The 25,603-nt window shown below is 41.7% G+C and overlaps 1 long non-coding RNA gene across 1 annotated transcript in view; it reads right to left on the bottom strand.

The window, feature by feature from the left end:
* LOC132536534 (uncharacterized) overlaps positions 1-23,603 on the bottom strand; it is a 47,652-nt gene extending 24,049 nt beyond the window's left edge. The window contains exon 1 of the long non-coding RNA XR_009548074.1: positions 23,428-23,603. This is a non-coding gene — a long non-coding RNA (uncharacterized LOC132536534). The remainder of the gene's footprint in view (positions 1-23,427) is intronic.
* Positions 23,604-25,603: the final 2,000 nt, after the last annotated feature.

Below are 25,603 nucleotides of genomic sequence, written 5' to 3' on the forward strand. Positions count from 1 at the left end.
TTAGTATTGTCTGCCAAAATGTTGTTGCGCTTTGTGCCACCTGCACTTAATCCACTGCACTACCACTCGACTTGTCTGCCAAAATGTATATGTATCATCATTTGGAATAAAATGGCTGGAGTTGACTATGGTAAGTGAAATAAGTAAAGAGAGCAATTACCATATAACTACACTCGTGTGGAGTATAGATGAACAAAGTAGATGAATTTTAAAAAAGCTGCCTTTTTCACTTTGTGAGGACTAGATGGTTGTGGGGGCTGGTGTAGGGGGCACAGAATTTTGGTGGAGGTTATAAGACTTACACACACCATGTAAGGATATGAAATAATCCCCTGAAATCTCATAATTTTGTAAAACCCTGTTTAATACTAATAAAAATGAAAATATAGGGGCCAGCAGTAGCGCATGGGTTAAGTGCACAGACTGGAGTAAGGACCCCAGTTTGAGCCCCCGGCTCCCCATCTGCAGGGGGGTGGCCTCACAAGTGGTGAAGCAGGGTTGCAGGCATCTCTCTGTCTCTCTCCCTGTCACTCCTGACACACCTCTCTGTCTCTCTGTCTGTCACCCCTGACCCTCCTAATTTCAGGCTGTCTCTAGCCAATAAATAAAGATTTAAAAAATTTTTCAAAAAAAAGAAAGATCAGGATGCATCTAGTATTTAATATATATATATAAAGAAAAAATATATGTTTTTTCTTTTTAAAATTACTTCATTTTAATTATGATAGAGACAGGTAGAAATAAAGAGAGAGAAAGAAAGAGACACCTACTGTGCTGCCCCACCACTCATGGAGCTTTCCCCCACAGATGGGGACTGGGGTCTTGATCCTGGGTGTTTATTCATGGTAACTTGCATGCTTTACCACTGCCCAGCCCCTATACATACATACATATATATATGTGTGTGTATATATATATACATATATACATATATATATATAGTCTTAGATATGATTTGACTTCTAAGAAGTTGTTATAAGGAAATATCCAGATATTATTCATAAGTATGTTAATCATGTCATTGCTTAGGATGTGGAAAAATTACCAACAACCTATAAATCCCATTTCAGGACATTGGTTAAGTAAATTCTAACATACAGTCTATATTTACATACAGACACATACATGCATACAAAAAAGACAGAGGAATACTATCTAGGCAGTAATTACAAATCAGTTTGCAACTAATTAAAAGGGGTAGATTCACCTATATGTACATAGCTGCATATTATTACATATTATTATGTACATATTATTATGTACATATTATTCACAATACCAATGAGTAGAAGCAGCCTAAATACCCATTGACAGATGACTTGATAAAGAAGTTATGGGATATATACTCCATGGAACACTACTCTGCAATCAAAAAAGCTGATATTGCACCCTTTGGGACCAAACAGATGGAACTGGTGATTATGGTGATTATGCTTAGTGAAAAAAATGAAGAGGTGAAAGGCAACTAACTATCAAATGGTTTCACTCACGTGAAATCATGAGAAGTGATGAGTGAAACCATGAGAAGTGAAACACTCGAACTTGCAACAAACCAACAAACAAAATTCACAGGTAAACAAACTGTCTCTAAGACTTTGTGAGAGCTGTGGTCATTATTGGGAGAATGGAGGCACAGAACTTTGGTGATGGGTGCCATGTGTAACTATACCTTGAAATATTACAATCTTGTAAAGCACCATTAATCACAAATTTTTAAAAAATGGTTTGAAAAAAATCTGTAAAGGATCATTTTATTCTTATGGGGAAATATTCACTCTGCTAATTAAATACACATTAACAGGAGTCTGGAGGTAGCACAGTAGTTTAAGTGCAGGTGGCGCAAAGCACAAGGACCAGCGTAAGGATCCCTGTTAGAGGCCCAGCTCCGCACCTGCAGGGAGTTGCTTCACAGGAGGTGAAGCAGGTTTGCAGGTGTCTATCTTTCTCTCCCCCTCTCTGTCTTCCCCTCCTTTCTCCATTTCTCTCTTTCCCATCTAACAACAACAATAACAATAAGTACAACAATAAAACAACAAGGGCAACAAAAGGGAATAAATAAATAAATAAATTTAAAAATACACATATCAAGACAGATATACTGCTGTGTATTTTAATAAATGAGAAAAAACATATGCACATGAAAAAAAATACTGAAAAGGGCATGCCAAAACACCTATTATAAGATTTGTTGTTGTTGTTGTTGTTGTAATAAAAGTGATTCTGTTGCCTTATACCCTTCTGTAACTTTCAAGGTCTTTTTGCTGTCGCTATTATTACTATTGAGTAATCTTATATCTTAATTAGAAAAAAAATATTGTATAGTGTGGATACTAAATTAGTTTGTATTCAAATGAGCATTATATTTAATCCATAATCTCTACCTTTAAAATCCTTTCCAGTGACTTAGAAAATAATTTATAATGCATACACAGAAATAAGGCTAAGAAGAAATTACTCATAAAGTATATATATATATATATATATATATATATATATATATATGTACCTGTGTAATAAATTTTATTTTTCATTTTACACTTCTCTGTAATTTCAGATATTCTCTGGTCTCTCTCTCTCTCTATATATATATATATATATTTCTTTCTGTATCTCTCATTAAAATAAACAAATATTATGAATCAGGCAGCAGCGTAGCAGGTTAGGCACAAAGACCAGATAAGGATTCTGGTTCGAGCCTCCGGCTCCCCACCTACAGGGTAGTCATTCCACAAGAGGTGAAGCAGGTCTGCAGGTGTCTATCTTTCATTCCTCCCTTTGTCTTCCCCTCCTCTCTCCATTTCTCTTTCTCCTATCCAACAATGACGACAATAATAATACATACAGCAGCAAAACAACAAGAGCAAAAAAAGGGAATAAATATTTTTTTTTAAAAACCCAAATATTTGGCGGTTCGAACCCCGGCTCCCCACCTGCAGGGGAGTCGCTTCACAGGCGGTGAAGCAGGTCTGCAGGTGTCTGTCTTTCTCTCCTCCTCTCTGTCTTCCCCTCCTCTCTCCATTTCTCTCTGTCCTATCCAACAACAACAACAACAATAATAACTACAACAATAAAACAACAAGGGCAACAAAAGGGAATAATTAAATAAAATAAATATTAAAAAAAAAAAAACCCAAATATTTAAAAATAATAAAAACATTAGAGATCAACAACAAAAAAATGCAACAAAATACTTCTTAGAACATATATAGTTGGGCGGTAGCTTCAGCAGGTTAAACACACGTGGCCCAAAGCACAAGGACTGGCTCAAAGATCCTGGTTGGAGACCCTGGCTCCCTGCCTGCAGGGGAGTTGCTTCACAGGTGGTGAAGCAGGTCTGCAGGTGTCTGTCTTTCTCTCCCTCTCTGTCTTCCCCTCCTCTCTCCATTTCTCTCTGTCCTATCCAACAACAAGGACATCAATAACAACAACAATAATAACCACAACAATGATAAAAAAAAAACAAGGGCAATAAAAGGGAAAAAAATAGCTTCCAGGAGCAGTAGATTCATGGTGTAAGCACCAAGCCCCAGCAATAACCCTGGAGGCAAGAAAAGAAAACTTAAAAAGAATATATATATATATTATATATATATATTTTTTTGACAAAATACAAATTGAGAGAAGGGAAGATAGAGAGTGAGAGAGGAGAGACATCAACAACACTGCTTTAACACTTGTGAACGCTTCCCTCCTGCAGGTGGGACTGGGGGCTTGAACCTGGATCCTTGAGAATGATAATGTGCTTAATCAGGTGCACCAGCACCAAACCCCAACACAGTACTTCATTGAGTTAGTGAATTCTAAAAAAACTTAAGTGCTCAGACCAGAGATCAGGGAATCATCCTTGACTTCCTGACTTCCTCTCTCTCTCCTAAATCTTTGACACCTGCAGACCGCTTCACCACTTGTGAAATGATCACCCTGCAAATGAGGAGCCAGGGCCTCGAACTGGGATCCTTACTCCAGTCCTTGGGCTTTGCACCATGTGTGCTTAACCCGTTGTGCTACCACCACCCAATCCCCTCATCCTTGACTTTCTCTTCATTCCTACTTCTAATCCCAACTCCTGCCCACTCTTCTCCCTGCCCCCATCTCCAGTCATTTTTGGTCTACTCACCTGGTCCTCATAACCTTGTGTCTAGTTTCCATGTGTTCATATATATATGCCTACTTTGACCCACTCCAGAGTATTCCTTGTGGAATATAAACCTAACTACTAGCACCCTTTTAAAACCCTCTCCTCCCTAAAACAAAATCTGAGCTCATTGACCTGACATTTGGAGTCCTCAGAAACTTAGCCACCAGGGCCGAGTGCTGGCACACCTGGTTGAACGCATGTATTATGATGTGCAAGAACGCAGGTTTGAACCCCCAATCCCCACCTGCAAGGGGAAAGCTTTTTGAGTGGTGAAGCAGTGCTGCAGGTGTCTCTCTGTCTCCCTCCCTATCACCCCTCCCCTTTTGATTTCTGGCTGTCCTTATCCAATAAATAAAGATTAAAAAACAATTAAAAAAAAGAAATTTAGCTACCTTGGGTTCAAACCTGAACTTCCTGTGGCTCCCTGTATTGCAGCAGGACTAAGTCTATAAGTAACAGAGTCCAGAACCAAATAACATGGCCTGGTTCCCTATTCAAAGATAATGTGTCTAGGAAGATGGTTCAGTTGGTAGAACACATATTTAGTGCTGAGGATGCTTTGACATCTCTTGCTATAGTCAGACATATATATATATATATATATATATATATATATATATATATATATATATCCCCAACCACATCATTATCCATCTTTTTTTTTTTTTACAATATCCTGGGTGCTGCTCTGTAAGCCCAGGGCTGGAGGGCAGGGGACAAGAGTTCTGTCAGGTCTAGAGCACAGTCTCCTAGACTTCTATAATCAATAACTTAGGCCAGAATTGAAACAGTCTAGTCAAACAAAACTCTATCCTTTGGATCTAATACAAGTAAACACTAGACCCCTGGGTTTTTAGTTCATTTTCTGATGTCACTTCTAGAGGAAGACACAGCTAAGAAAATGCTGGCAGTGTGGGGCCATGTGGAGCCTTTTGCAGTGTCCTTAGTCTGCAGCCTGTCTAAAAACTCACAAAACAGTCCTTAACCACAGAGCAAATGAGAGTCTTCCTTACGTGCACATATGTGGAGAGAGTGTCATCTCTCTCTCTTTCTAAAGCTCCTTAGGAAGCTAAGGCATACACTTAAGGTCTCCCTTTGGAGTTCAAAATAATAGAATCCAAAGCTTCACCACACACCAGCTGGCAGCTCTATCCAGGAAGTGCCAACCCCATGAGGCACAGGGCCTGCAGGATCTGAGCCCAGCCAAGGAGGACATGTGGAGTTGTGTTAAACTCTGAAAAAAAATGGAAAGAAGGCAGTGAGGACTTACAAGTCAGGGAGATACAGAAATGAGGAGAAAGCAAACCTACAGTTGGAATAGATTCGCTGGAGCCCACAAGTAATCAGCGTCTACAATGTCTCAGGTGTTCGGCTAAGTGTTAAGGGATCAGAGGCATGGAACATAGACCCTATCAAAGAAATGGAAGAGGACATTAGTTCTCACACATCAGTGTATATATAGACCTATTTGTGAGCTTTGAAAGTGCAGATTCCTAGGCTCCTATCTCCTGAGATTCAGTTTAACAACTGCCCCATATACTTATACAATAATGGTTGCTAGCTCTTCCTTTGGGAATCACTGACCTAAAAGGAGGTCTAAGGAGGCATACCCACCCTGACATAGGGGTATCGGGCTATGAGGACACATGAGCTGAGTGAATCTTTTTTTTTTTTATTGCAACCCTCCACCCAGGATTTTTTCTTTAGTGTCCTATTCCAAATTAAGTCAACTCCTGCTTTGAATTTCCCTTTCTGTTCTTCTTTTTCAACTTCTGTTTATGAGTGGGATCATCCCATACTCGTCTTTATCTTTCTGACTTAGCTCAGCCAGTCACCTAGCAATGGAAAAAACTATAACGTCAATTTTGGTCAACTGGAAGAAGGAGAGGGGAGAGGGACATGTGTATATATAATAGTAATAATAAAATAAAATAGATTAAAAACCCCTACAGTCAATTTTCAGCTCAGGCAGCCTGAGCAAATACTGTCAATTGTAAAAAAAAAAAAAAAAAAACCAACAGGTAGTCTTTCCCAGGCAGGGTGAGGCTCTGACTGGTCAGATATTTTGTTACTCAACCAGAGCTCTTTCCACTTAGAAAAAAAAAAGAGAGAGAGAGAGAGAGAGAGAGAGAAGGAAATCAAATAGGAAGAGAATTGGAATGACACCCCTATTGAGCCAGGAATTTTGGTAAAGAAAAAAGCTTAGCAGGGAGCCTGCTAGTAGCAGCTCTCCAGCCCCTGGGATCTGGTTTTGGGGAGGGGGGGAGGGTTGTGCTTCAGGAAAAATCAGAAGATTTCCTTTCTTTTTCCTCCGTTTTCTAACCCAAGATTGAGATATAGTCACCTCCTTGGTGTTACACTTAGGATCCCTTATTCACCGTCCTGCTGACAGTGTAATATCCTACCCTATCAGGCCGGTGTTGTTGGAGCTCATGCCAGCAGCTGCCTCCAAGTCACCATCTTGGCTCTGCCCCGACCCTGTGTGAATCTTAAAGAACACAGAGGAGAGAGATAGTAGAAGCAAAGAATGGGCAGACTATTCCATCATCCAGGGCCCATATAGATATGATGGGCCTAGACTCTAACAGATCCCTCTCTCCACCATCACAGGTCATCTCCATCAAGAAAAACATCATAAACCCTCTTGTGGGCCTCTACAGGACATTGTCCTCAATGTAGAACAACAGTAAAAGTTGCCCCACTCAGGCAGGGAGACAGTATAATGGTTATGCAAAGAGACTCATGCCTGAGGTTCCAAATCCCAGGATCAATCCCACGCAACACCACAAGCCAGAACTCAGCAGTGCTCTGGTTAAAAAAAAAAAAGAAAAGAAAAGAAAAGGCCCTACTCTCTGGAGTGAGTCTGGGTCAACATACTCTGCTACTGCTACTCAAGGAAGATTGGTCCTGAAATGAGTGCAGCATTGAATGTTTCTAGCTGTGACCATGGAGTGTGAGCTCAGGCTCACAGGGATGTAGAGGTTACATAGGCTCCTGTGCTAAAGATGAATAGAGATGGGCCTGAGGTCAGATAAATGGATAATACAGTTATTTATATACTTTTCCCATATTTTTGAGCTATTCTCTGCCCTTATCTGGCTTTCTAGTCCTATTCCCAACTCTGACACTATCTTACCAGACAATATTCCTAGTCCACCTACATGTTAGCTGTTGGGCTCTGTAAAAAAATAGTAAAGTTGGGGATTGGGCAGTAGCACAGAGGGTTAAGTGCACATGGTGCTAAGTGAAAGGACCAGTGTAAGAATCCTGGTTCAAACCCTTGGCTCCCCACCTGCAGGGGAGTCGTTTCACAAGCAGTGAAGCAGGTCTGCAGGTATCTATCATTCTCTCCCCCTCTGTCTTCCCCTCCTCTCTTGATTTCTCTTTGTCCTATCCAACAACATCAGTAACAACAATAATAATAACCATGACAACAATAAAACAACAAGGGCAACAAAAGGGAAAATAAATAAATAAATATTTTTTAAAAATAGTAAAGTCAAGGGCCCCTTGTAATATACCTAAAATAGAATTCCTAGCTCCTTCCAATATGAGGACCCCAAATTTAATCTGCTATACTTTTACCTTTAGGTTCCTGATTATTAAACAAATTGTTCTGCTTTATATCTTAATGCTTTACAGCCACCAAGTTGCAGATGCTACCATGACACCAACCTGACTTCCCTGGGCAGACAACCTCAACAATGTATCCTGGAACCCCACCTCCCCAGAGCCCTGCCCCACTAAGGAAAGATAGAAATGGGATAGGGGTATGAATCTACATGCCAAAGCCCATGTCCAGCAGAGAGGCAATTACAGAAGGCAGACCTTCCACCTTCTGCTTCCCATAAAGATCTTTTTTCCATAATCCCAGAGGGATAAAGAACAGGGAAACTTCCAATGGAGAAAAGAGATGGTAGGAATTATATGGAATTACAGTTCCCCTCTTCTTCCACAATCTTGTCAATCATTATTAAATCACTAATAAAAAATTATTAAAAAAAGAATATTCCAGGTCAAGTGAAGTGGAAACATGGCTGAGTGAGGGCTAGCTTCATAAGCATGGGAACAGTAGTACATATGCCCTGTGTATGGGGTTTAATTCCCTGGGAAGAACTTAAGAAACAAGGACCAAAAAGGAAAACACAAAGTGAAACTTGGATTGGGTGGGGTGTACTACACCAAAGCAAAACACTAGAGAGATGGGGGTGAAAAGAGACTTGGAGTCCTAGAGCATGATGGTAGAAAACAGCCTAAGTTGAGGTAAGAATGTTCTGTAGACACCTAGCATGGGAGATAAGAAACTGTACCCATGTGTCAACAACTGTACTGTGAACTATTAACCCCCCAATAAAAAGGGAAAAGTATTTTTTAAAATACTGTTTAAAGAGAATTATTTAGTTATATAAATATATATATTATATATGTATATATATTATATATATATGCTTGGAGAATTTCTACAATAGGAGAGGTCACCTGAGGGTTGTGGGCATACCAGGAAAGAACATATAGCCCGATGACTTCCACCACTATTCACTTCCATCTTCTCTGGTGAGAAACAGAGGTGATAGTAGGTGCAGTTCAAAGAGCAGAGATTCATTCTGCTTCCTGTCTGTGTCCTCTAAGATGCATTCATCCTGGGGTAAGCCCAGAAGTCTTAGCTGAGAACCTCTCTCCCCTCCTCTCATCCCATACTCACTACCCCAAGGTCTTCCTAGGTCAACAAATAAGCCACCTTTTGCCCTGTCATCTTCCCAGTGTCCCCCCCGCCCTTCAAGGCATCTGGGGCAGTTCTTCTAGTGTTTGCCATCTGGGACAGTAAGGGGTAGAACCTTAACATTAGCTACTCTTGACTCTTTCCCTGAGGCTTCTCTACCAGAAGCTAAAGACCACCTCATAGAAACTTGGTCCTCTCCCTTCTGTTCCAATTAGATCCAAAGCAAAGTTGTTTTTGTGTGTGTGTGTGTGTGTGTCGTTTTTGACGGGTTATGTTGTTTTCGCCGGGCTGGCTTCACGGGCAGGTAACAGACCACCAGGGACTCATAGTTGAGCTGTAGGCAGTATCTCTTTATTCATGCAGGACGCAGCACAATCTAAGCCGAGCTGAGCTAAACTAAAGGTAAAGTACTCTAAAACTCACAATGCTGTCTTTATATATACTTGCCAAGTAGGGTGGAAACAGGGTGTGACATAGAGAGGGTGGAGAGAAAAGTGACTGGTGACAATCAGAGTGTGACAAGGAGAGGATCAGGGTGTGACAAGGAGGGGGGGTGGAGCAAAAACATATCATGAAACAGTGGGGATTGAACCAATGCCCTGGAGGGAGGTACTTGTTAACAGCGGTTATATAAATAGAATGAAGTGGTTATGTAAATAGAATAGTGTTAAGCAGGGGGGATTTAAACCAAATGAAACAGAAGGGGTCTCATGTATACCAACATGTGTGTGTGTGTGTGTGTGTGTGTGTGTGTGTGTTTTGCATTATTTAAAAAATATCTGGGACTAATATTGTTGCAGTTGTTTCAGAGATGAGCTCTTTCACATTTGGGGCACCATTATAATTGGATCCTGTGCCAGCCAAACCAGGCAGAAACCCTAGTGCTCAAGAAAGCTGTTCTAGAGAGGAGAGCCCCACGGTTCCCACAGCGTGAAGGAGGACAGGTCATCCCACGGACCATTAAGCAATTGTCTGAAAGCCAGTTGTCTGGTGGTTTGCGTATGGTTGCCCGAGGAAGCAGATGTCACACAGATCAAGAGGTAATTGGGAACACTTCTAGGTCTAGTGTTTCAGCCACACATAATTTCTCACCTTTCCACTGGAATTTTCCTTAATCATCATCATCATCATTACCTAGCATAAAGAGCTTAAATGTATTCAGTGCTTAGTATGTGCAAGTGCAAGGCATGCTGTGAAGCATTGTGCTTTTATTTTTTTTATATCTTATTTATTTTCTCTTTTGTTGTCCATGTTGTTTTTCATTGTTGTTGTAGTTATTATTGTTATTGATGTTGTCCTTGTTAGGCAGGACAGAGAGAAATGGAGAGAGGAGGGAAGACAGAGAGGGGAAGAAAAAGACACCTGCAGACCTGCTTTACGGCCTGTAAAGAGACTCCCTGCAGGTGGTAGGGGGAGCTGGCCTCTCAAACCTTATGCTGGTCCTTGTGCTTTGCGCCACGTGCACTTAACCTGCTGAGCTACCACCCAACTCCCAGCATTGTGCTTTGAGCCCCATTAGATCCCATAATAACCCTGTCATTCTCCCCATTTATGGATGGGGCAATCAAGGCTAAGAAGTGCAGTTAGCCTATGTGCAAGGTCAGAGGGACGGATATTAAAACTCAGACCACATACCCTGTATTAGCCAGAACAAAGTTTTCCAGTGTAGCTTCTTCTCTGTAATCTGGGCCCAAGGGATCACCACTGTTTTATGACCTTCCCCGTTTGCAGGGCAAGAGGCACCCATCTCTCCATCTCTGTGCCACCTTTTCATAGCTCTCTGTAGCACCTACCAAGTGAAGTTATATTTCTGTCCACATGGTATAATCAAATTATACATGCTTGCTCTTTGTAACTAGTTTCTGCCACAGAGTTCTGAAGACCCCGAAAAGAATGCTATTCATAAAGAGCCCCTTCAATCACACTTGACTTTATGCTAATTAAATGATTTGTTGGGGGGAGTCCCAGCCTGAATCCCACCTTGCAGTCATCTCCAGGGAAGGAATGGGGCTAGGTATTGAGTTCAGTCACCAGTGGTCAGTGATTTAGTCAATCATGCCTACTTAGTAAACATCCATAAAAAATCCAAGTGTTGGTTGGTTGGTGCATTCCAGTTCTTCTTTTTTTTTTTAATTTTACTTATTTATTTATTTGTTATTGAATAGAGACAGAAAGAAATTGAGAGAGAAGGGGGAGATAGAGAGGAAGAGAGACAGACCTGCAGACCTGCCTCTCCACCTGCGCACTTTGTGCCATGTGTGCTTAACCTGCTGTGCTACCTTCCGACTCCCTGGTGCATTCCAATTCTATAGGGACAAACACTTTATGCTGAGGCCCCTATCAGACCTTGTCCTCTGTACTTCTTCAGCTGTATCTTTGTAATAAATTATAATCTAAGTAGAGCACTTTCCTGAGTTCTGAGATTCCTTGAAAATTCCTGTAACTAAGAGTCCAGGCAGTGGTGCACCAAGACGAGGGTACACATTGTCATGCACGAAGGCCCAGGTTCAAGTCCGTGGTTCTCACCTGCTGTGTGTGTGTGGCGGGAGCTTCACAAGTGGTGAAGCAATGCTGCATGCAGGTGCCTCTCTTTCTCTCTTTCTATCTCTCTCTTTCCTTCACTATCTCCCTGTTTTCTCTCAATTCCCGATGCACTATTAAGTAAAAAAAAAAAAATGAAAGAAAAAAAAGAAGGAAGAAAGGAAAGAAGGAAGGAAGGAAGGAAGGAAGGAAGGAAGGAAGGAGGGAAAGAAGGAAGGGAGGAAGAACCACTGGTAATAGTGAATTCACTGTGTAGGCCGCAAGCCCCAGGGATAACCCTAGTGATGATTAAAAAATAAGATAGAATAACAAGAAAATTCTTGAATCTGATGATATGTCATGAGAATTTGTAGTCATTTGGACAGAAGTACAGGTAGTCTGGGAGCCCATTAGCAGCTGATCTCTGAAGAAAGGCAGTGCTGGGTCCTTAGCCTAGAGGGCCTGCACAAACTAAGCAGCTGGTGCTAGAACTGGATTGAATCATGACATACCTATGTAGTATCAGAGCATGGAAGAGATGGTTGATTGTTATAGGAAAACCAAAATTTTCCGGGTCTGGAAAGCAGATAGAGTCACTGGTTGTAGAACTTCAGGGATCTGCACTGTGCCTGGCATACCACACTGGCTCGAAATCCCTTAATGCCCAATTTCAGGCTTTCCACCTGCTGCCTGAGCTCCTGAAGCTTCTTTTCATCTCTAGTAAGTTAAAGAAACAGCCTTTCTCCTCTGACTTGGAGATAGTCATGGCTATAAGCAGGAGGGTGTGTGTGTGTGTGTGTGTGTGTGTGTGTGTGTGTGTGTGTGTGTGTGTGTGTGGCACTTCAGAACATAGTACCTAAGATCACATTCATACTCAGTGCCAGAGCAATGACAGAGTCCCAGGCAGTAAACTGGGACTCTGTCCCTATACCTCTTTGTGTTTCAACTTTCCACGGTATTCTTCCTTAAGTGATGCTGCACAAGTTTATAGGGTCAACACAAAACTGAATCACCATGAAACTCTAGTGACTCACTCTGGGACACACAATGAACATGGTTTCCATTTTCACACTTCTTTCCATCAAACGGTATAATTGACCTTTGCATCTCAGCTTCCTCTTCTCCCCCACCAAATGTTTTAAATCACAGGCCTGCCAATCCCCAAAGACACTCTCTAAAGAACATGAAGGGCAGGCAGAGAGTGACATGATTCCAGAAAGACCCCACTGCTGTCAACGGCTTCCTATGCTGAGATGATTCACTGAGACCCCAGCTGGCTGCTGAGTAGGGAGGCCAACTGGGTGTCTGTCATCAACTCTCGCCTGGAAATGGCTTCTTCACAAGGCCTACAGCAGTGGTGATGGGGAAACCTATTCAGAGCCTCTGGAGTTGTTGGAAGATGGGGTGGGGGTGGGGGGCTGCTGGAGGGCTGCCATGGAGTGAGGCTAGCTGACAGAAAGACTAGATCAATCTTGTGTGTAGAACCAAATAAGGTGCTGGGGCTCAATAGGTAATAAACAACAGTTACATTGCAGACTAGACAAGGAGAGACGTTACAGATGAGAGTGAGGGGCAGACCTGATGTTACCCTGTGAGGTCCCCACACTGTACCACCCCCCTGAGGCTGGCCACTCCTCCCAGGGTGCAGGAATTCCATATTTGTCCTTGTTGAGCCAGTATGTGCTTTTGTTCTTGATCTACTCAAAGCAAGGAGGGGGAACTGAGACCCATCTATCATTTTAATTATGAGTTCTTGGCATTGGCCCTGGCCTGGAGGTTTTCTAAGTATGTAGTCTGAATTGACACCTGCTCTCATAGGTCTTAACTGACTTTTGGTGGCACCACAAAGCCTGGCTCCTACTGGCCATAAAAACGGATGTGGTTACTACAAATAGCCAGAACTAGTAAAATAAATAAATAAATAAATACAAATAGTTTAAGCACAAACTATAACATTTTGAGTTTTAGGTCCCCACTTGAAAGGAGGAAGCTTCACAAGTAGTGGAGCAGTGCTATGTGTCTCTGCTCTGTCTCTCCTGCTATCTCTCCCTATTGGTCTCTATCTCTCATCCTCTATAACATTTTTTAAGTGATCATCTGGGACAGTAAAATCATGCAGGCAGTGATAATTCTGGTGGCAAATAAGAAAATAAGTAAATAAGCAGCGAATGTATTTTCTCATCCAGGGTCTAACAGCTGACTTGGTCTTTAAGGGAAGTGGGGTCATGTTTAGTGATGACTTGCTGCACACCAGGCTCAGGCACTGGCCTCATGAACAAGGTGGGGGTTGTTCCTTCTTCCTGTGTTTGTGTGTGTTCCGTTTCTCTTAACAACAAGATTTATCTGGAGCTTGGGTCCTATATAACTACATTGAAGAACAGCTGTTGAGGGTGGTCAAGTCAAGAAAAGAAAGTAGGTGTTTGAGTCATGGCTTCTCATTTTCAGAGCCCAGCTTTGAAATGTTAGAATGATCAACTAACTTCACAAGTTTCTGTTTGAACACCACATGGACAAATCTCTTGGGTGGGGGGTAGATAGCATAATGGTTATGCAAAGAGATTCTTCTGCCTGAGGCTTCCAAGTCCCAGGTTCAATCCCCCCACACCACCATAAATAAGAGTTGAGCAATGCTCTGGTATAAAAGAAAGAAAGAAATACAAGAGAAATCTCTCAACTATGCAGGGTTTTCATGAGCCATTTCAGAATAGCTCTCTGAAGGACCTCACATAATTCCCCAATTAATTTTAGCCTCTATGGAAATAAAAGTGAGTTCTCAACTTAGATGATAGATAACCTGCTGGTTGTCAAAAACTAGAAACCCTCCTTTCCATTGTACATGTGTGTGGCTCAGAGGTCTTTCAAATAGGCTGTGGCTTTAAAAATGCAGATGCTTTCTGCAACAGAAAAAAAGACTTTCAGAGGAAAGCCAAAGGGCATCCTGTTTTGGTTAACTCGACTCTGTCTGCACTCTAATGCCTGTTTGCTACCGGTCACAGAATACTGAGCAGGGATTTGGATCACAACTGCTTTGAAAATGCAACTGCCAGCCTGATGTTGAGACCAGCATACTTCATTTTCCTGATGACCATCCTCAGAAAAAATGCACTTAAGACTTCAGAAAAAAAAACAAAAATCTTAGTGGTGGTCAGTAGCCCAAGGGGTAGAATCTAGAGATTAGGGGGAAGGGCAGTAGATACTCCCAGGATCTGCTGCACTGCAAATGGTAAGCTTTCCACATGCTGTGAAAGGCATGTGGCTGCCACACTTGTGCTGGGAGGAATGGTCACCATGTGCATTTCGTGCCCTCATATGGATTTGACCTGTTCCTGCTCGCGTTCTGTAATCACTGCCTGAATAGAAAATTAGGAGAGCCATGTGCATTTGCTTCACACTGACCAAGATGTAAAGCCCTGATCCTTTTGTTCTAGAGGAAAAATATATATATATATCTGGGATACCATTAGTCTAAGCCTTAAATGTCATGGAAAGAGAATGTAGTTGAGCTACACAAACTCTGATGGACCAAAATGGTGAGATAAATGAGGTGAAAATGGGAAATGAATTGGGACATCTGAAAGATGGGCAAGTCAAAGTCATTACTAACACAAGAATAGGATTAAAACTAAAATGCTACTTACTCATTTTAGTTGTAAGTGTGCAATTCATATTTCTCTCATAGTGAAGCTACATTAAGAATAGCGAATTGAATAAATAAAGAATAATGGAAGCATGTGACAATTGTCATTTATCACCCATAAAAGATCCACTTTCCCACTCAGTGGCAATAAGATCAGTGATCTTAATATTAACAAGTAGAACACATTATAAACACGGAGTTATACATTATTTTTACCATAAAGTCATTACAACAGCATAAAACTGTTTTTTATTTTAACTATTAATATTCATCAAATGTTAATGAAAATACATTACTTAAGTAATAAAGATGAAAGAGATGATAATTGTTGTGAATATTTAATTTGAAAAATAAAGAACATACCATTAATAAGACTTAATTATGTCATTAAATATTTAACTTTACTTTCACTACTAAATTTTGTTTGCATTTTGCATATTTTAAATGTAAAAGGCTTCTTAATAAGATTTGTAGTTTCAGCAACATCAACTGCCAGTGCATTTAAGTTTGACTTACTGTCTTCATCAAATTGGCCAAATATCATTTTACTTATCCTGAAATAAAATGAATAATCCTTTTGCAGTTTACCACAAGTTATACTTTATCCTAAAGAGGAATTTAATGATTGATTTTACATTACATTCACAAAACTAATGTTTTTCAATGGTGAAGAAAATAAATTGCTTTCTTTGTGTGCTCTCCCCCCCCCCCCCAGTATCACACTGTTTCATATATTCTTTATTGTTTACTAAGGAAAATAAATTTCTGACTTTGCCTTACCTTGCTACAGACCAGGTTCTACACCATTCACTGTTAGATCTGTCCATTTACTCAGATTTGATGTCACCACTTCAAGCTTCTATTTCTAGATAAATGTCACTTCGATACATATGTTCAGGATCACAGAGACTAAGTGAGTCCCAACTGAATAGCATTCAAGACTTTCTACCGTGTCTGGCAAAATACACTTGGACAGTGTATCGCTTTGCCATGTGCACAACCCAGGCTCAAGCCTGGCCCTCACCACACTGAAGGAAGTTTTGGTGCTGTGGTTTCTTTCATTCCATTGCTCTGCCTCTCTGTCTCTATCTAAAATTTTTTTTTTAAATCTTTCTACCACCCCTTAGTGTGCAGTGAGAGCCCAGTCTCAAATGCTCAGTGAAGGCCTGTCTGTATCATTCAGTGGGCAAGTCAGAAACCACTGAGAGCCAGTTGTGTGCTTCTCTACTCCTTCTGTGTTCACTGAAATTGCATCAGTAGTTGGAAATCAGTTAAGACTTTACACTAAAAAAAAAAATTGGTAAATGCTACAGCCTAGAGTTAGTTGTTAAACATGTCTCAATATAGCTCTGTGCACATATGCTGAGGTCATGTCATGACGGTTCCCATCTCTTCATGTACTCTGCTGTACTTCATTACCTGGGCCTCTGATGACCCTCACTCAGTGCCAAGTGCCCACCCAGACTTCACACAGTTCTGTACAATTCAGCAGACAAAGCTGTCCACTTACATTTGCATCCCCTGACCAACTCCTACTCCTGGTCAGACAGTCAAGGCCATGAAATAAATCCCAACACTAGGCTTTTCCTAAACTAACTAAAACATGAAACACTATTTGTTGGGAGAGGAAGACCTCTCTTTTCATGCTCATCTCCTCTTGTAGTTACTACTCAGTTCCTCCATCTGCATTCAGAGGGTCAAGAAGGCAACTGAACAATGAGCCCATGACCAGTCATCCCAGTTGCCCCAAGGGTGAAGCCTTGCTCAGAATATTGGGATATTTGAAGTTAAAACCAAGGATGATCCTGGATGAAGACAGGGACTTGGTTGTCCCTATGGTGTCTCCTCAGAGGCTCAGAACAGCTTTGGAGACCTGGAGAATTATGTCAATCTGAGCTCACAATGCTTGTCTAGAAAGGCTTTGTCCTCTTCAGCCATCAGCCAGAGGACAGGAAAAAGCAGGGAGCAAATCAGAAGACTCAAGGAGAAATATTATCCTTGGGCTTAAATGAAAATCTAGAGCTCTGTCTTTCATCTATTGGGGGACTGAATGAGCTCATCTTCAGAGTTTTGGGAAGGCACAAGGCCCCTGTTAATGGGAGGGGCCCTGTGGGAACACTGGTCTGACTTCCTGCCTCCTGTCAGTGGGGCCTGTGTAGACTCATCACTATTCGAGGGTTGTCAGTCCTCTCAAAGTTTTCCAGTCACCAGAAACATGCTCTTCGGGGTTTTCCTTTCCAACTTGGCTGGTGGTGCCTGACTTGCATACTGATCCCTCCCTCGGGGGCAACAAGCTGGCATATCAGCCTGTCAGTTGTAGATCACAAGGACACACTGGCCCTTTTTAGATGAGACATTGGTGTATATGCTCAACTTTCAACTTTAACAGACTGAACAATGACCAGAATAATAATAGAGCACATCTCCCTGACTTGTCTAAGGATAAACCCCCCTTTCTTTTTTTTTTTTTAATTTCCTCACTTTTACAGTGAGGGAGAGAGTCATGCAGACCCCAGAGATAGTTTAACAGTAGTGTCAGGTGGTGCTGCCTATTCCTAAGGGGTTCTGCTTCCACAGGCAGGACAAAGACACAGGCTGAAGTCTGCCTTGTCAATTAGCCTGAAGCTGATTAATCGTTCCTGATGACTCAGAGGCGGAGGCTCGAGCCTGACTTGAGTTGCTGCTTGAAGTCTGAACACTAATGTGGGTATATATAATTCCATACCACTCCCACAACCAAAGTTCTGTGCCCCACCCCCCACCCCTCTGCAATAGTAACCACCAGAGTTTGCTCAAGGTCATATTTATAGACTGTATATAGCACTTTTTTCTTTTTTTTGAGTTCGTGCATTTCAATTCTCTATATTCCACATATGAAAGCAATCATCCCTTGGTTGCCCTGCACTTCTTTCCTTACTTCACTAAGCATAAGCACTGCCAATTCCATCCATTTAATACCAACAGACACATTATAGTCTTTTTAACTGATGAATAGGTACTCCATTGAGTATATATCCCATGACTCCTTCACTGCTTTTCTTTTTTTTTTGTATTTAAAAAAATATTTTAGTTATTTATTATTGGACAGAGAAAGAGAGAAATTGAGAGGGGCCAGGGAGATAGAAAGGGAGAGAGACAGAGAGACACCTGCAGCCCTGCTACACCACTTCTGAAGCTTTCCTCCTGCAGGTTGGGACTGGGGGTTGAACCTGGATTCTTGTGCACTGTAATGTGTGTGCTTACCCAGGTGCGCCACTGCCGGGCCCTGCTTTTTTTTTTTTTTAATAAGACTTATATTAGTAATCTTATTTTTTTTAAACTTTTAAAAAATATATTTATTATATTTATTTATTCCCTTTTGTTGCCCTTGTTGTTTTATTGTTGTAGTTATTATTGTTGTCATTGTTGGATAGGACAGAGAGAAATGGAGAGAGGAGGGGAAGACAGAGAGGAGGAGAGAAAGATAGACACCTGCAGACCTGCTTCACTGCCTGTGAAGCGACTCCCCTGCAGGTGGGGAGCCGGGGTTCGAACCGGGATCCTTGTGCCGGTCCTTGTGCTTTGCGCCACCTGCGCTTAACCCGCTGCGCTACAGCCCGACTCCCTATATTAGTAATCTTAAAAATTTTTATTATCGGGGATCCCGGTTCAAACCCCGGCTCCCCACCTGCAGGGGAGTCGCTTCACAGGCGGTGAAGCAGGTCTGCAGGTGTCTATCTTTCTCTCCACCTCTCTGTCTTCCCCTCCTCTCTCCATTTCTCTCTGTCCTATCCAACCATGACAACAACAACAATAATAACTACAACAATAAAACAACAAGGGCAACAAAAGGGAATAAATAAATAAAATAAAATATTTAAAAAATTTTTATTATCTTTATTTATTTGATAGAGACAGCCAGATATCCACAGGAAAAGGGGAAATATAGAGGAAGAGAGACTGAAAGACACCTGCAGATCTGTTTCACCACTTATGAAGTTTTCCCCTGTAGGTGGGGACTGGGGTCTTGAACTTTGGCCCTTGCACATTGTAACATGTGTGCTCAACCAGGTATGCTACCACCTGGTCCTTAAATTAGTAATCTTTATTCCATAGCTAAAGGCTTCCCCCCTCTAGCCTCCTCTAACACTAGCTCATAGAGGTTTTTATTTTTCTTCTAATATTTTAAACTTCTAATCAGGAAGATGAAAAGGTACACACCAAAGAAGCACATAAGCCATTTGGGCAAAGATGGTTGAGTCTGTGTGGAAGTTGATATCCATTTTTTTTTTCACTTCTAAGGCCCTCCCTTCATTTCTTTTCTAAGCCACACGTACACCTTTTACAGCTAATGGGTATCTTTCATTTTTGTCTTCCCTCTAAGATAAGGGAAATGGTGCCTAATTTTATTGGGTTTTATCCAAATTCTCTTTCCTGTCAGTGATAAACAAAGGGCATAAACAAAAATTTCTAATCACAAAAAATTCTGGGTCCCAATATAACTGGGGTTTAGAGCCCTCTGGCATCTTCCCCTAACATTTTCTCTCTGGGGATATGGAGCAAAATTCTTTTGGAGATCCAGAAGAAAGAAGTTTGGCTTCTGTAATTGCTTCTCCACTGAGTATAGACATTGGCTTGTTGATCCATGCCCCCAACCGGCCTCTATCTTGAAGCACATTTTATTAATATTATCCCAAACTTTCCAGATGTTAGAACTGAGGCACATAGGGATACAATAAACCTTATTTAAATTGGTATTTCAAAAGTAGTGAAGTCAGGGTTAAACACATCAAGTCTGACTTTAAATTAGATGAGTGTTTGTTTAATTGCCACCAGAGTTATTGTTGGAGCTTGATGCCTGCATTATGAATCCACCACTCCTGGCTGCCATTTTGTTTTTCTTTCTTTTTGTTGATAGAGACAGAGAGAAATTGAGAGAAAAGGAGGAGATAGACCGGGGAAGAGAAAGCCACCTGTAGCACAGCTTCACTACTCATGAAGCTTCTCCCCTGCAAGTAGAGAATGAGGGTTTGAACTCAGGCCTTTGCATCTGGTAATGTGCACACTCTACTCTTATACAAGGAGAGTTTTGAGATTCTTGTATCAATATTGCATATTGAATGAATGACTAAAATTTTAGAACAGCACTGTCCAGTAGAACTGTTGGTAAGGGGGCAGGGTGATGGTGCACTGGCTTAAGTGCACATAGTACAGACTAGAGCAAGGATCCTGGTTCGAGACCCTGGCTCCCCACCTGCAGAGGAGTTGCATCACAATCTGTGAAGCAGGTCTTCAGGTGTCTATCCCCCCCGCCCCCTCGTCTTTCCCTCTTTTCTCAATTACTTTCTGGCTTATCCAATAAAAGTGGCCGCAGGGAGCGGTCTATTTGTAGTGCTGGCACTCAGCCCCAACAAGAACCTGGAGGCAAAAAAACAAACAAACAAAAAAACCCTGTTGTTGATGATGAAATGCTTAAAATCTGCACTGTCCAATGAGCAGCCATTAGTCACATGCAGCTATTGAGCACCTAAAATTTGGCTCATATTACAGAGAAAAAATTTTTTCCTTAATTTAAATTAGTGTAAACTTATATAAAAACATGTAGCTAGTGTATACTGTATTGAATACTCAGGTCCAGGTGATAAAGGACACCTTCTAAGTTATCTTTTCTAAACACCTTTTACCATCTAGTCCATCATCATTAAGACGACTTAATTCTTACTGCTGAGCTTTAGTATCGCTTTGTGTTGAAAAATCTCCAGCGGGGTCGGGCGGTTGTGCAGTGGGTTAAGCGCATGTGGTGCCCAGCGCAGGGACCGGCATTAGGATCCTGGTTCGAGCCCCCGGCTCCCCACCTGCAGGAAAGTCACTTCACAGGCGGTGAAGCAGGTCTGCAGGTATCTATCTTTCTCTCCCCCTCTCTGTCTTCCCCTCCTGTCTCCATTTCTCTCTGTCCTATCCAACAACGAACAACATCAACAATGGCAATAATAATAACCACAACGAGGCTACAACAACAAGGGCAACAAAAAGGGAGAAAACATGGCCTCCAGGAGCAGTGAATTCATGGTGCAGGCACTGAGCCCAGCAATAACCCTGGAGGAGAAAAAAAAAAAAAAAGAAAGAAAAATCTCCAGCTATTTGCCCCAGCTGAATCAGTGAACTAAGGGTAATTCCAGATCTTTAATCTTTTGTCTACTCCCATGGCTTCTTCCAGGTGAAGAATTGAACAGTGCTGGTTTCTTTTCTTTTTATTTATTTATTTTATTAAGATTTTATTTATTTATTCATGAAGATAGAAGGAGAGAGAAAGAACCAGACATTACTCTGGTACATGTGCTGCCAGGGATTGAACTCCGGACCTCATGCTTGAGAATCCAATGCTTTATCCACTGCACCACCACCCGGACCACATGCTGGTTTCTTTATTCACAGAGACCCTGAGATTAGCACTATAATGGCAGGCTAGAGAGGGACAGGAAATGAGCTAGCCTTACTAATGCTCATTGTATGCTAGACCTGGTATTGGATATTATGTCATGCAATCCTAAAAGCAGTTGTGTGGCTTGTTAGTGTTCCCATATTATAATTGAGCAACTGACTTTGTCTGGTTTCGCCAGCCCATGGATAGAGATGGAAATTTTCTTTTTCTTAATTATAGGATGGACACTGATCAGTGGGAAATGGAAGTATTCAAGATTGTGTGATCAAAGTGTGTGTGTGTGTGTGTGTGTGTGTAAAATCATTGCTTTCATAATGATACAAAGTGATAGTGAGAGTGCCTGAGTCAAATAGATGTATTTTCTATCCTTTCTTCCTGATATATCTCATAAGTATGAATGGAAAATTCTGAAGTTGTACAGTCCAGTGAAGAACCTGTAAGTCACATGTAGTTACTGGAACCTTAAAATACGGTTCATGAATGGTTTTGTAAAAGTAAAACACAATCCAGTCTTCAACGATTTAGTGTGAAAGAAAAAAAATTTAAGACATAAGGAAGACTATAAAGAGAAACGTCATAATCCTTCTCTTTATCACTTTTGTTTTGAGCATATTGCTTTAGAGAAATTGAATTTAAATAAATTATGTTGAAGCTTATATTTTCTGCTTTTAAAAACCGTGTTTAGTGTAGCTATTAGGATATTTTAAATTACATGTGTGGCTCGTATCCTATTTCTAGTGGAGAGTGTGATGTCTGCAGAACTGTATTTGTAAGTCTCGGACAAAGGATGAATGGCTTGTTATAGCTCTTCTTAATTTGAGAACAGCCTTTCATGCTAATAGCCACATTCAAACAAAGTGAAGTGGCATAGGCATAAAAGCAGCTTGGGCCTTTGCCTCCCTCCTTGCCTCTCTGGGATAAGCTTGAGTTTCTGGCTGGGGGTCACTTATATCTTTTCCAGCCACACACAGAGTTCTTGACACTCTCTTATGTCCCTATCTTCAACAATACTTTATCACTCCTTTTCTGAGCAAAGTGCTTTGTCATTCCTTTCTGTGGGGAAGGTAGGTGATAAAATCAAGACACAGAAAAAAATGACCTGATCTCTCCAAGGTCATTATGAAAGGTCATGGCCAACTCAGGTAGACTTGGAGGTTAGCTCCCTGGGTAGTCTGGAACTGTCTTCCTGGTCATTGATCTCAACTGCAGAAAAGCAGGCTCAATACCCAGGTTTCCTGGAGAAATAGATTTAGTATGTGATGGTCCCTGACCCCTCCCATGATCATAATATTCAACATTCTCTAAGCTCAATAACTTTTGTTCTCCTTTCCAAGATGGAAAGTGCTGTAGTATTCTTCTTTGATGATTTGGGGGAAAAAAAAAGTGTTATGTGCCTTTCTTCCTTTCTTCTTTATATCCAGCCCTCTCCTTTCTCTGTGCTGCTTTTATAGCAGTTTCCATAGTAACCACCTCTATTGTATCCCTGACTGTGAAGTGAAATCTTGCAGATGTTAGTAGGGATCCAACACCTTCAGTAGCTATTTTGATGCAGTCTCCTTATCTCCTTGCTCTAATTTCCTTGCCCTTCCTTCTCCCAAGAGTCACATTTTCCTGCAAACCTTTTGGGATAGTTCCACCTCTTTTCACTGTGGTCCTGGCAGCAAGCAGGGAGACTAGTGCTGGGAGAGGACACAGAAATCTCCAGGTCTCATTAATCTTAATTCTTCAGGTGGCTTCAATATAAGGTACTAAGTAAGCACACAAGCTCTAGAGTGCTGAAGCTAGGCCATCACAAAGTTGCTATCAGACAAGTGCCCTTATTTATTAGAGGACTGTGGAATAGAGACTGCTCTGACCATCTTTTACCACAGCCCCCACTGCACTCTCTAATTTCTGCTCACCTCCACACAAGCCTCACAAAGAACTCATCCCCATCTGTGCGTTTGAAAGTGTGTCTCAGGGCTTTGAAAACTCACAACTGAACCACCCACCTCCCCTCTCAGGTCGGGGCGCAGCTGACAGTCTGAGAAGGCCATCAAAACAGGGCCTCATCAGTCATCTCCCAAAATTGTTTGGAGTTCTTTGCCCACCATCGCTCCTTGGAATTGGACATTATTCTTTTGCTTACATAAGCCTGACAGCCTGATCATAATAAACATGTAACTGAAGAAAACCTAGTCCTTTCCAGCGGCATTATTTATTCACCTAAAGCAAAGGCTGAGCTATATTTAGCATGTGATGTCAGTGGGCTATTTGGATTCTTAGAAATTGGCAGAGAGCCACCTCTCACATGATATATGAAATCACTGATAAATGCTCCTTTTCACCAAAAGAAAAACAGCTTAATAAATGCAGCCCCTTTCTGCTTTCATCTTCCCTGCCTCCCTCTCCACCACCAGCCTTTCTCCCGCCAGTCCCTCTCCCTCCACCTCCTCCCACCCCTCCCACGTCTGGGATTTGTCTTTCTGTGGCACAGCTCAGCAGAGCCTGTGAAGTGGAAATGAGTTGCTCAGTATCACAGATCAAAATGAGGCTGTTGGGATGCTCAGGATGGATTTTTTTTTCTCTCCCTCTCCTAGAGCCTGGAAGACTGCCAAAGCGCTAGTGAATCAGACACACGCACAAAAAGGCAAATCTATACAACGGTGGCTTTATGGGGCCCAGTATTTATGGCACAGCACCAGCTCTGGGTTGCTGTTTTGCAGGCAAAGATGGGAAATAGATAGTGATTCAGGATTGCCATTAAGTGTGAAAACAGCCCCTGTACAGATTGTGTGTAATAAAGCAAGTACAGAGAGAAGCAGTAAGAGACTCTGGGTTTGCCTCACTGGATCAGCCTCGAGGCCCATCAAGTTCAAGCTGCTGATTTGTGTGATGGTTAATACCTGGTGCTTTGGAACAAATCTTTCTGCCTTCCCTCTGTCTTTCCCATCATGCATTTGGTTCATTATACAAAGCTGTTGGAGGGGGTGTATGGACATGGAATTACACTAAGTCTGCCTGCCTGTGGATCTCAGTTTATATAGCCTGAAGTCCAAGATTTAATTACCTAATCTTGGCTCTCACAAAAAAAAAAAAAAAAAACCAACAAAAAACCCACTATTATTATTGATCACAGATCCTTAGATCTCCTTCACAACCAGATGTAGCATTTAACTTTGTGACCCCCAGCAGGAGCCAGGTAGGCAGGCCTCAGGCCACGGGAAATGAGGAAGCAGCAGGTCTAGAGGGGGGTGGGAGGGGTGTTATTTACATTTCTTTGTCCTTGGCTCCATTCAATCAGCAGCCCCTGCTCTGACTTGGGAAGGGAGTGTGAAGATAAGAGAGAGGCCCATTTTCAGTTCTTTGTTGTCCAGGATACCTTCATTAAATTCTTTTCTAACAAATGCTCTGTCAAGCTACCCTGACTGGGTAATACCAACCAAGATGTATAAGAGACTTGAAGCGTGTCAAAAGCTCGAAGTGGCACTGACTGCAAAGTGGCCTTTCTCCCATACCCACGCATGCGCCCAGCCCCACTGGAGCACTCATGTTCATCCTTGGGGGGGATTTTGGGGGGAGGGGCGACAAAAAGGAAGGAGGAGAGTGTGAGCTCCAACTAAACGTGTGCTCTTTGTGCACCTGTCTCAATTTCTGATGGGGATGAGAAATAGATGGCAGAGATAGGGGACAATAAGTAGACAGGTAAGCAGACAGACAGATGAATGAATGGGCCCATATGTAAATGACTCAATTGATAAGGAACCAGACTGAATGAATACTGGTGGTAGATAAAAGCTGCTCTTTGATTTGGTTCTCAAATCAGCATTCATTTGTAGTTCTATAAGAGAAGCTGCAAATGAGTTTGGTTTTTTTTTTTTTTCATCTGCTTTATTTGGGATTTTTTTTTTCCCATTTTTAAAATGAGATATTTTGGACCCAGATGTCCTGTTAGCTCTTTCTAAGCTCTGAAATGTTAAGGTTCTAATTGTATGATTCTGTTATTTTTATGAGTCACTGGGGTGAATTAGCTTTTCTGAGGGGTAACTGCCTTCCTCTCTTCCAAGGTGAGGGGAATGAGCTCTGTCTCAGACACAGATTCCTTTGGAACTCCCTAGATGGGAGAGTGAAACTGAACTGCGCTAGGCCCTGAAAGAGGCAATAAATATCCTTCCTCTGAATGAACAT

Source organism: Erinaceus europaeus, unplaced genomic scaffold (genome assembly GCF_950295315.1).
Source record: "Erinaceus europaeus unplaced genomic scaffold, mEriEur2.1 scaffold_342, whole genome shotgun sequence".
In the NCBI taxonomy this organism is placed as follows: Eukaryota; Metazoa; Chordata; class Mammalia; order Eulipotyphla; family Erinaceidae; genus Erinaceus; species Erinaceus europaeus.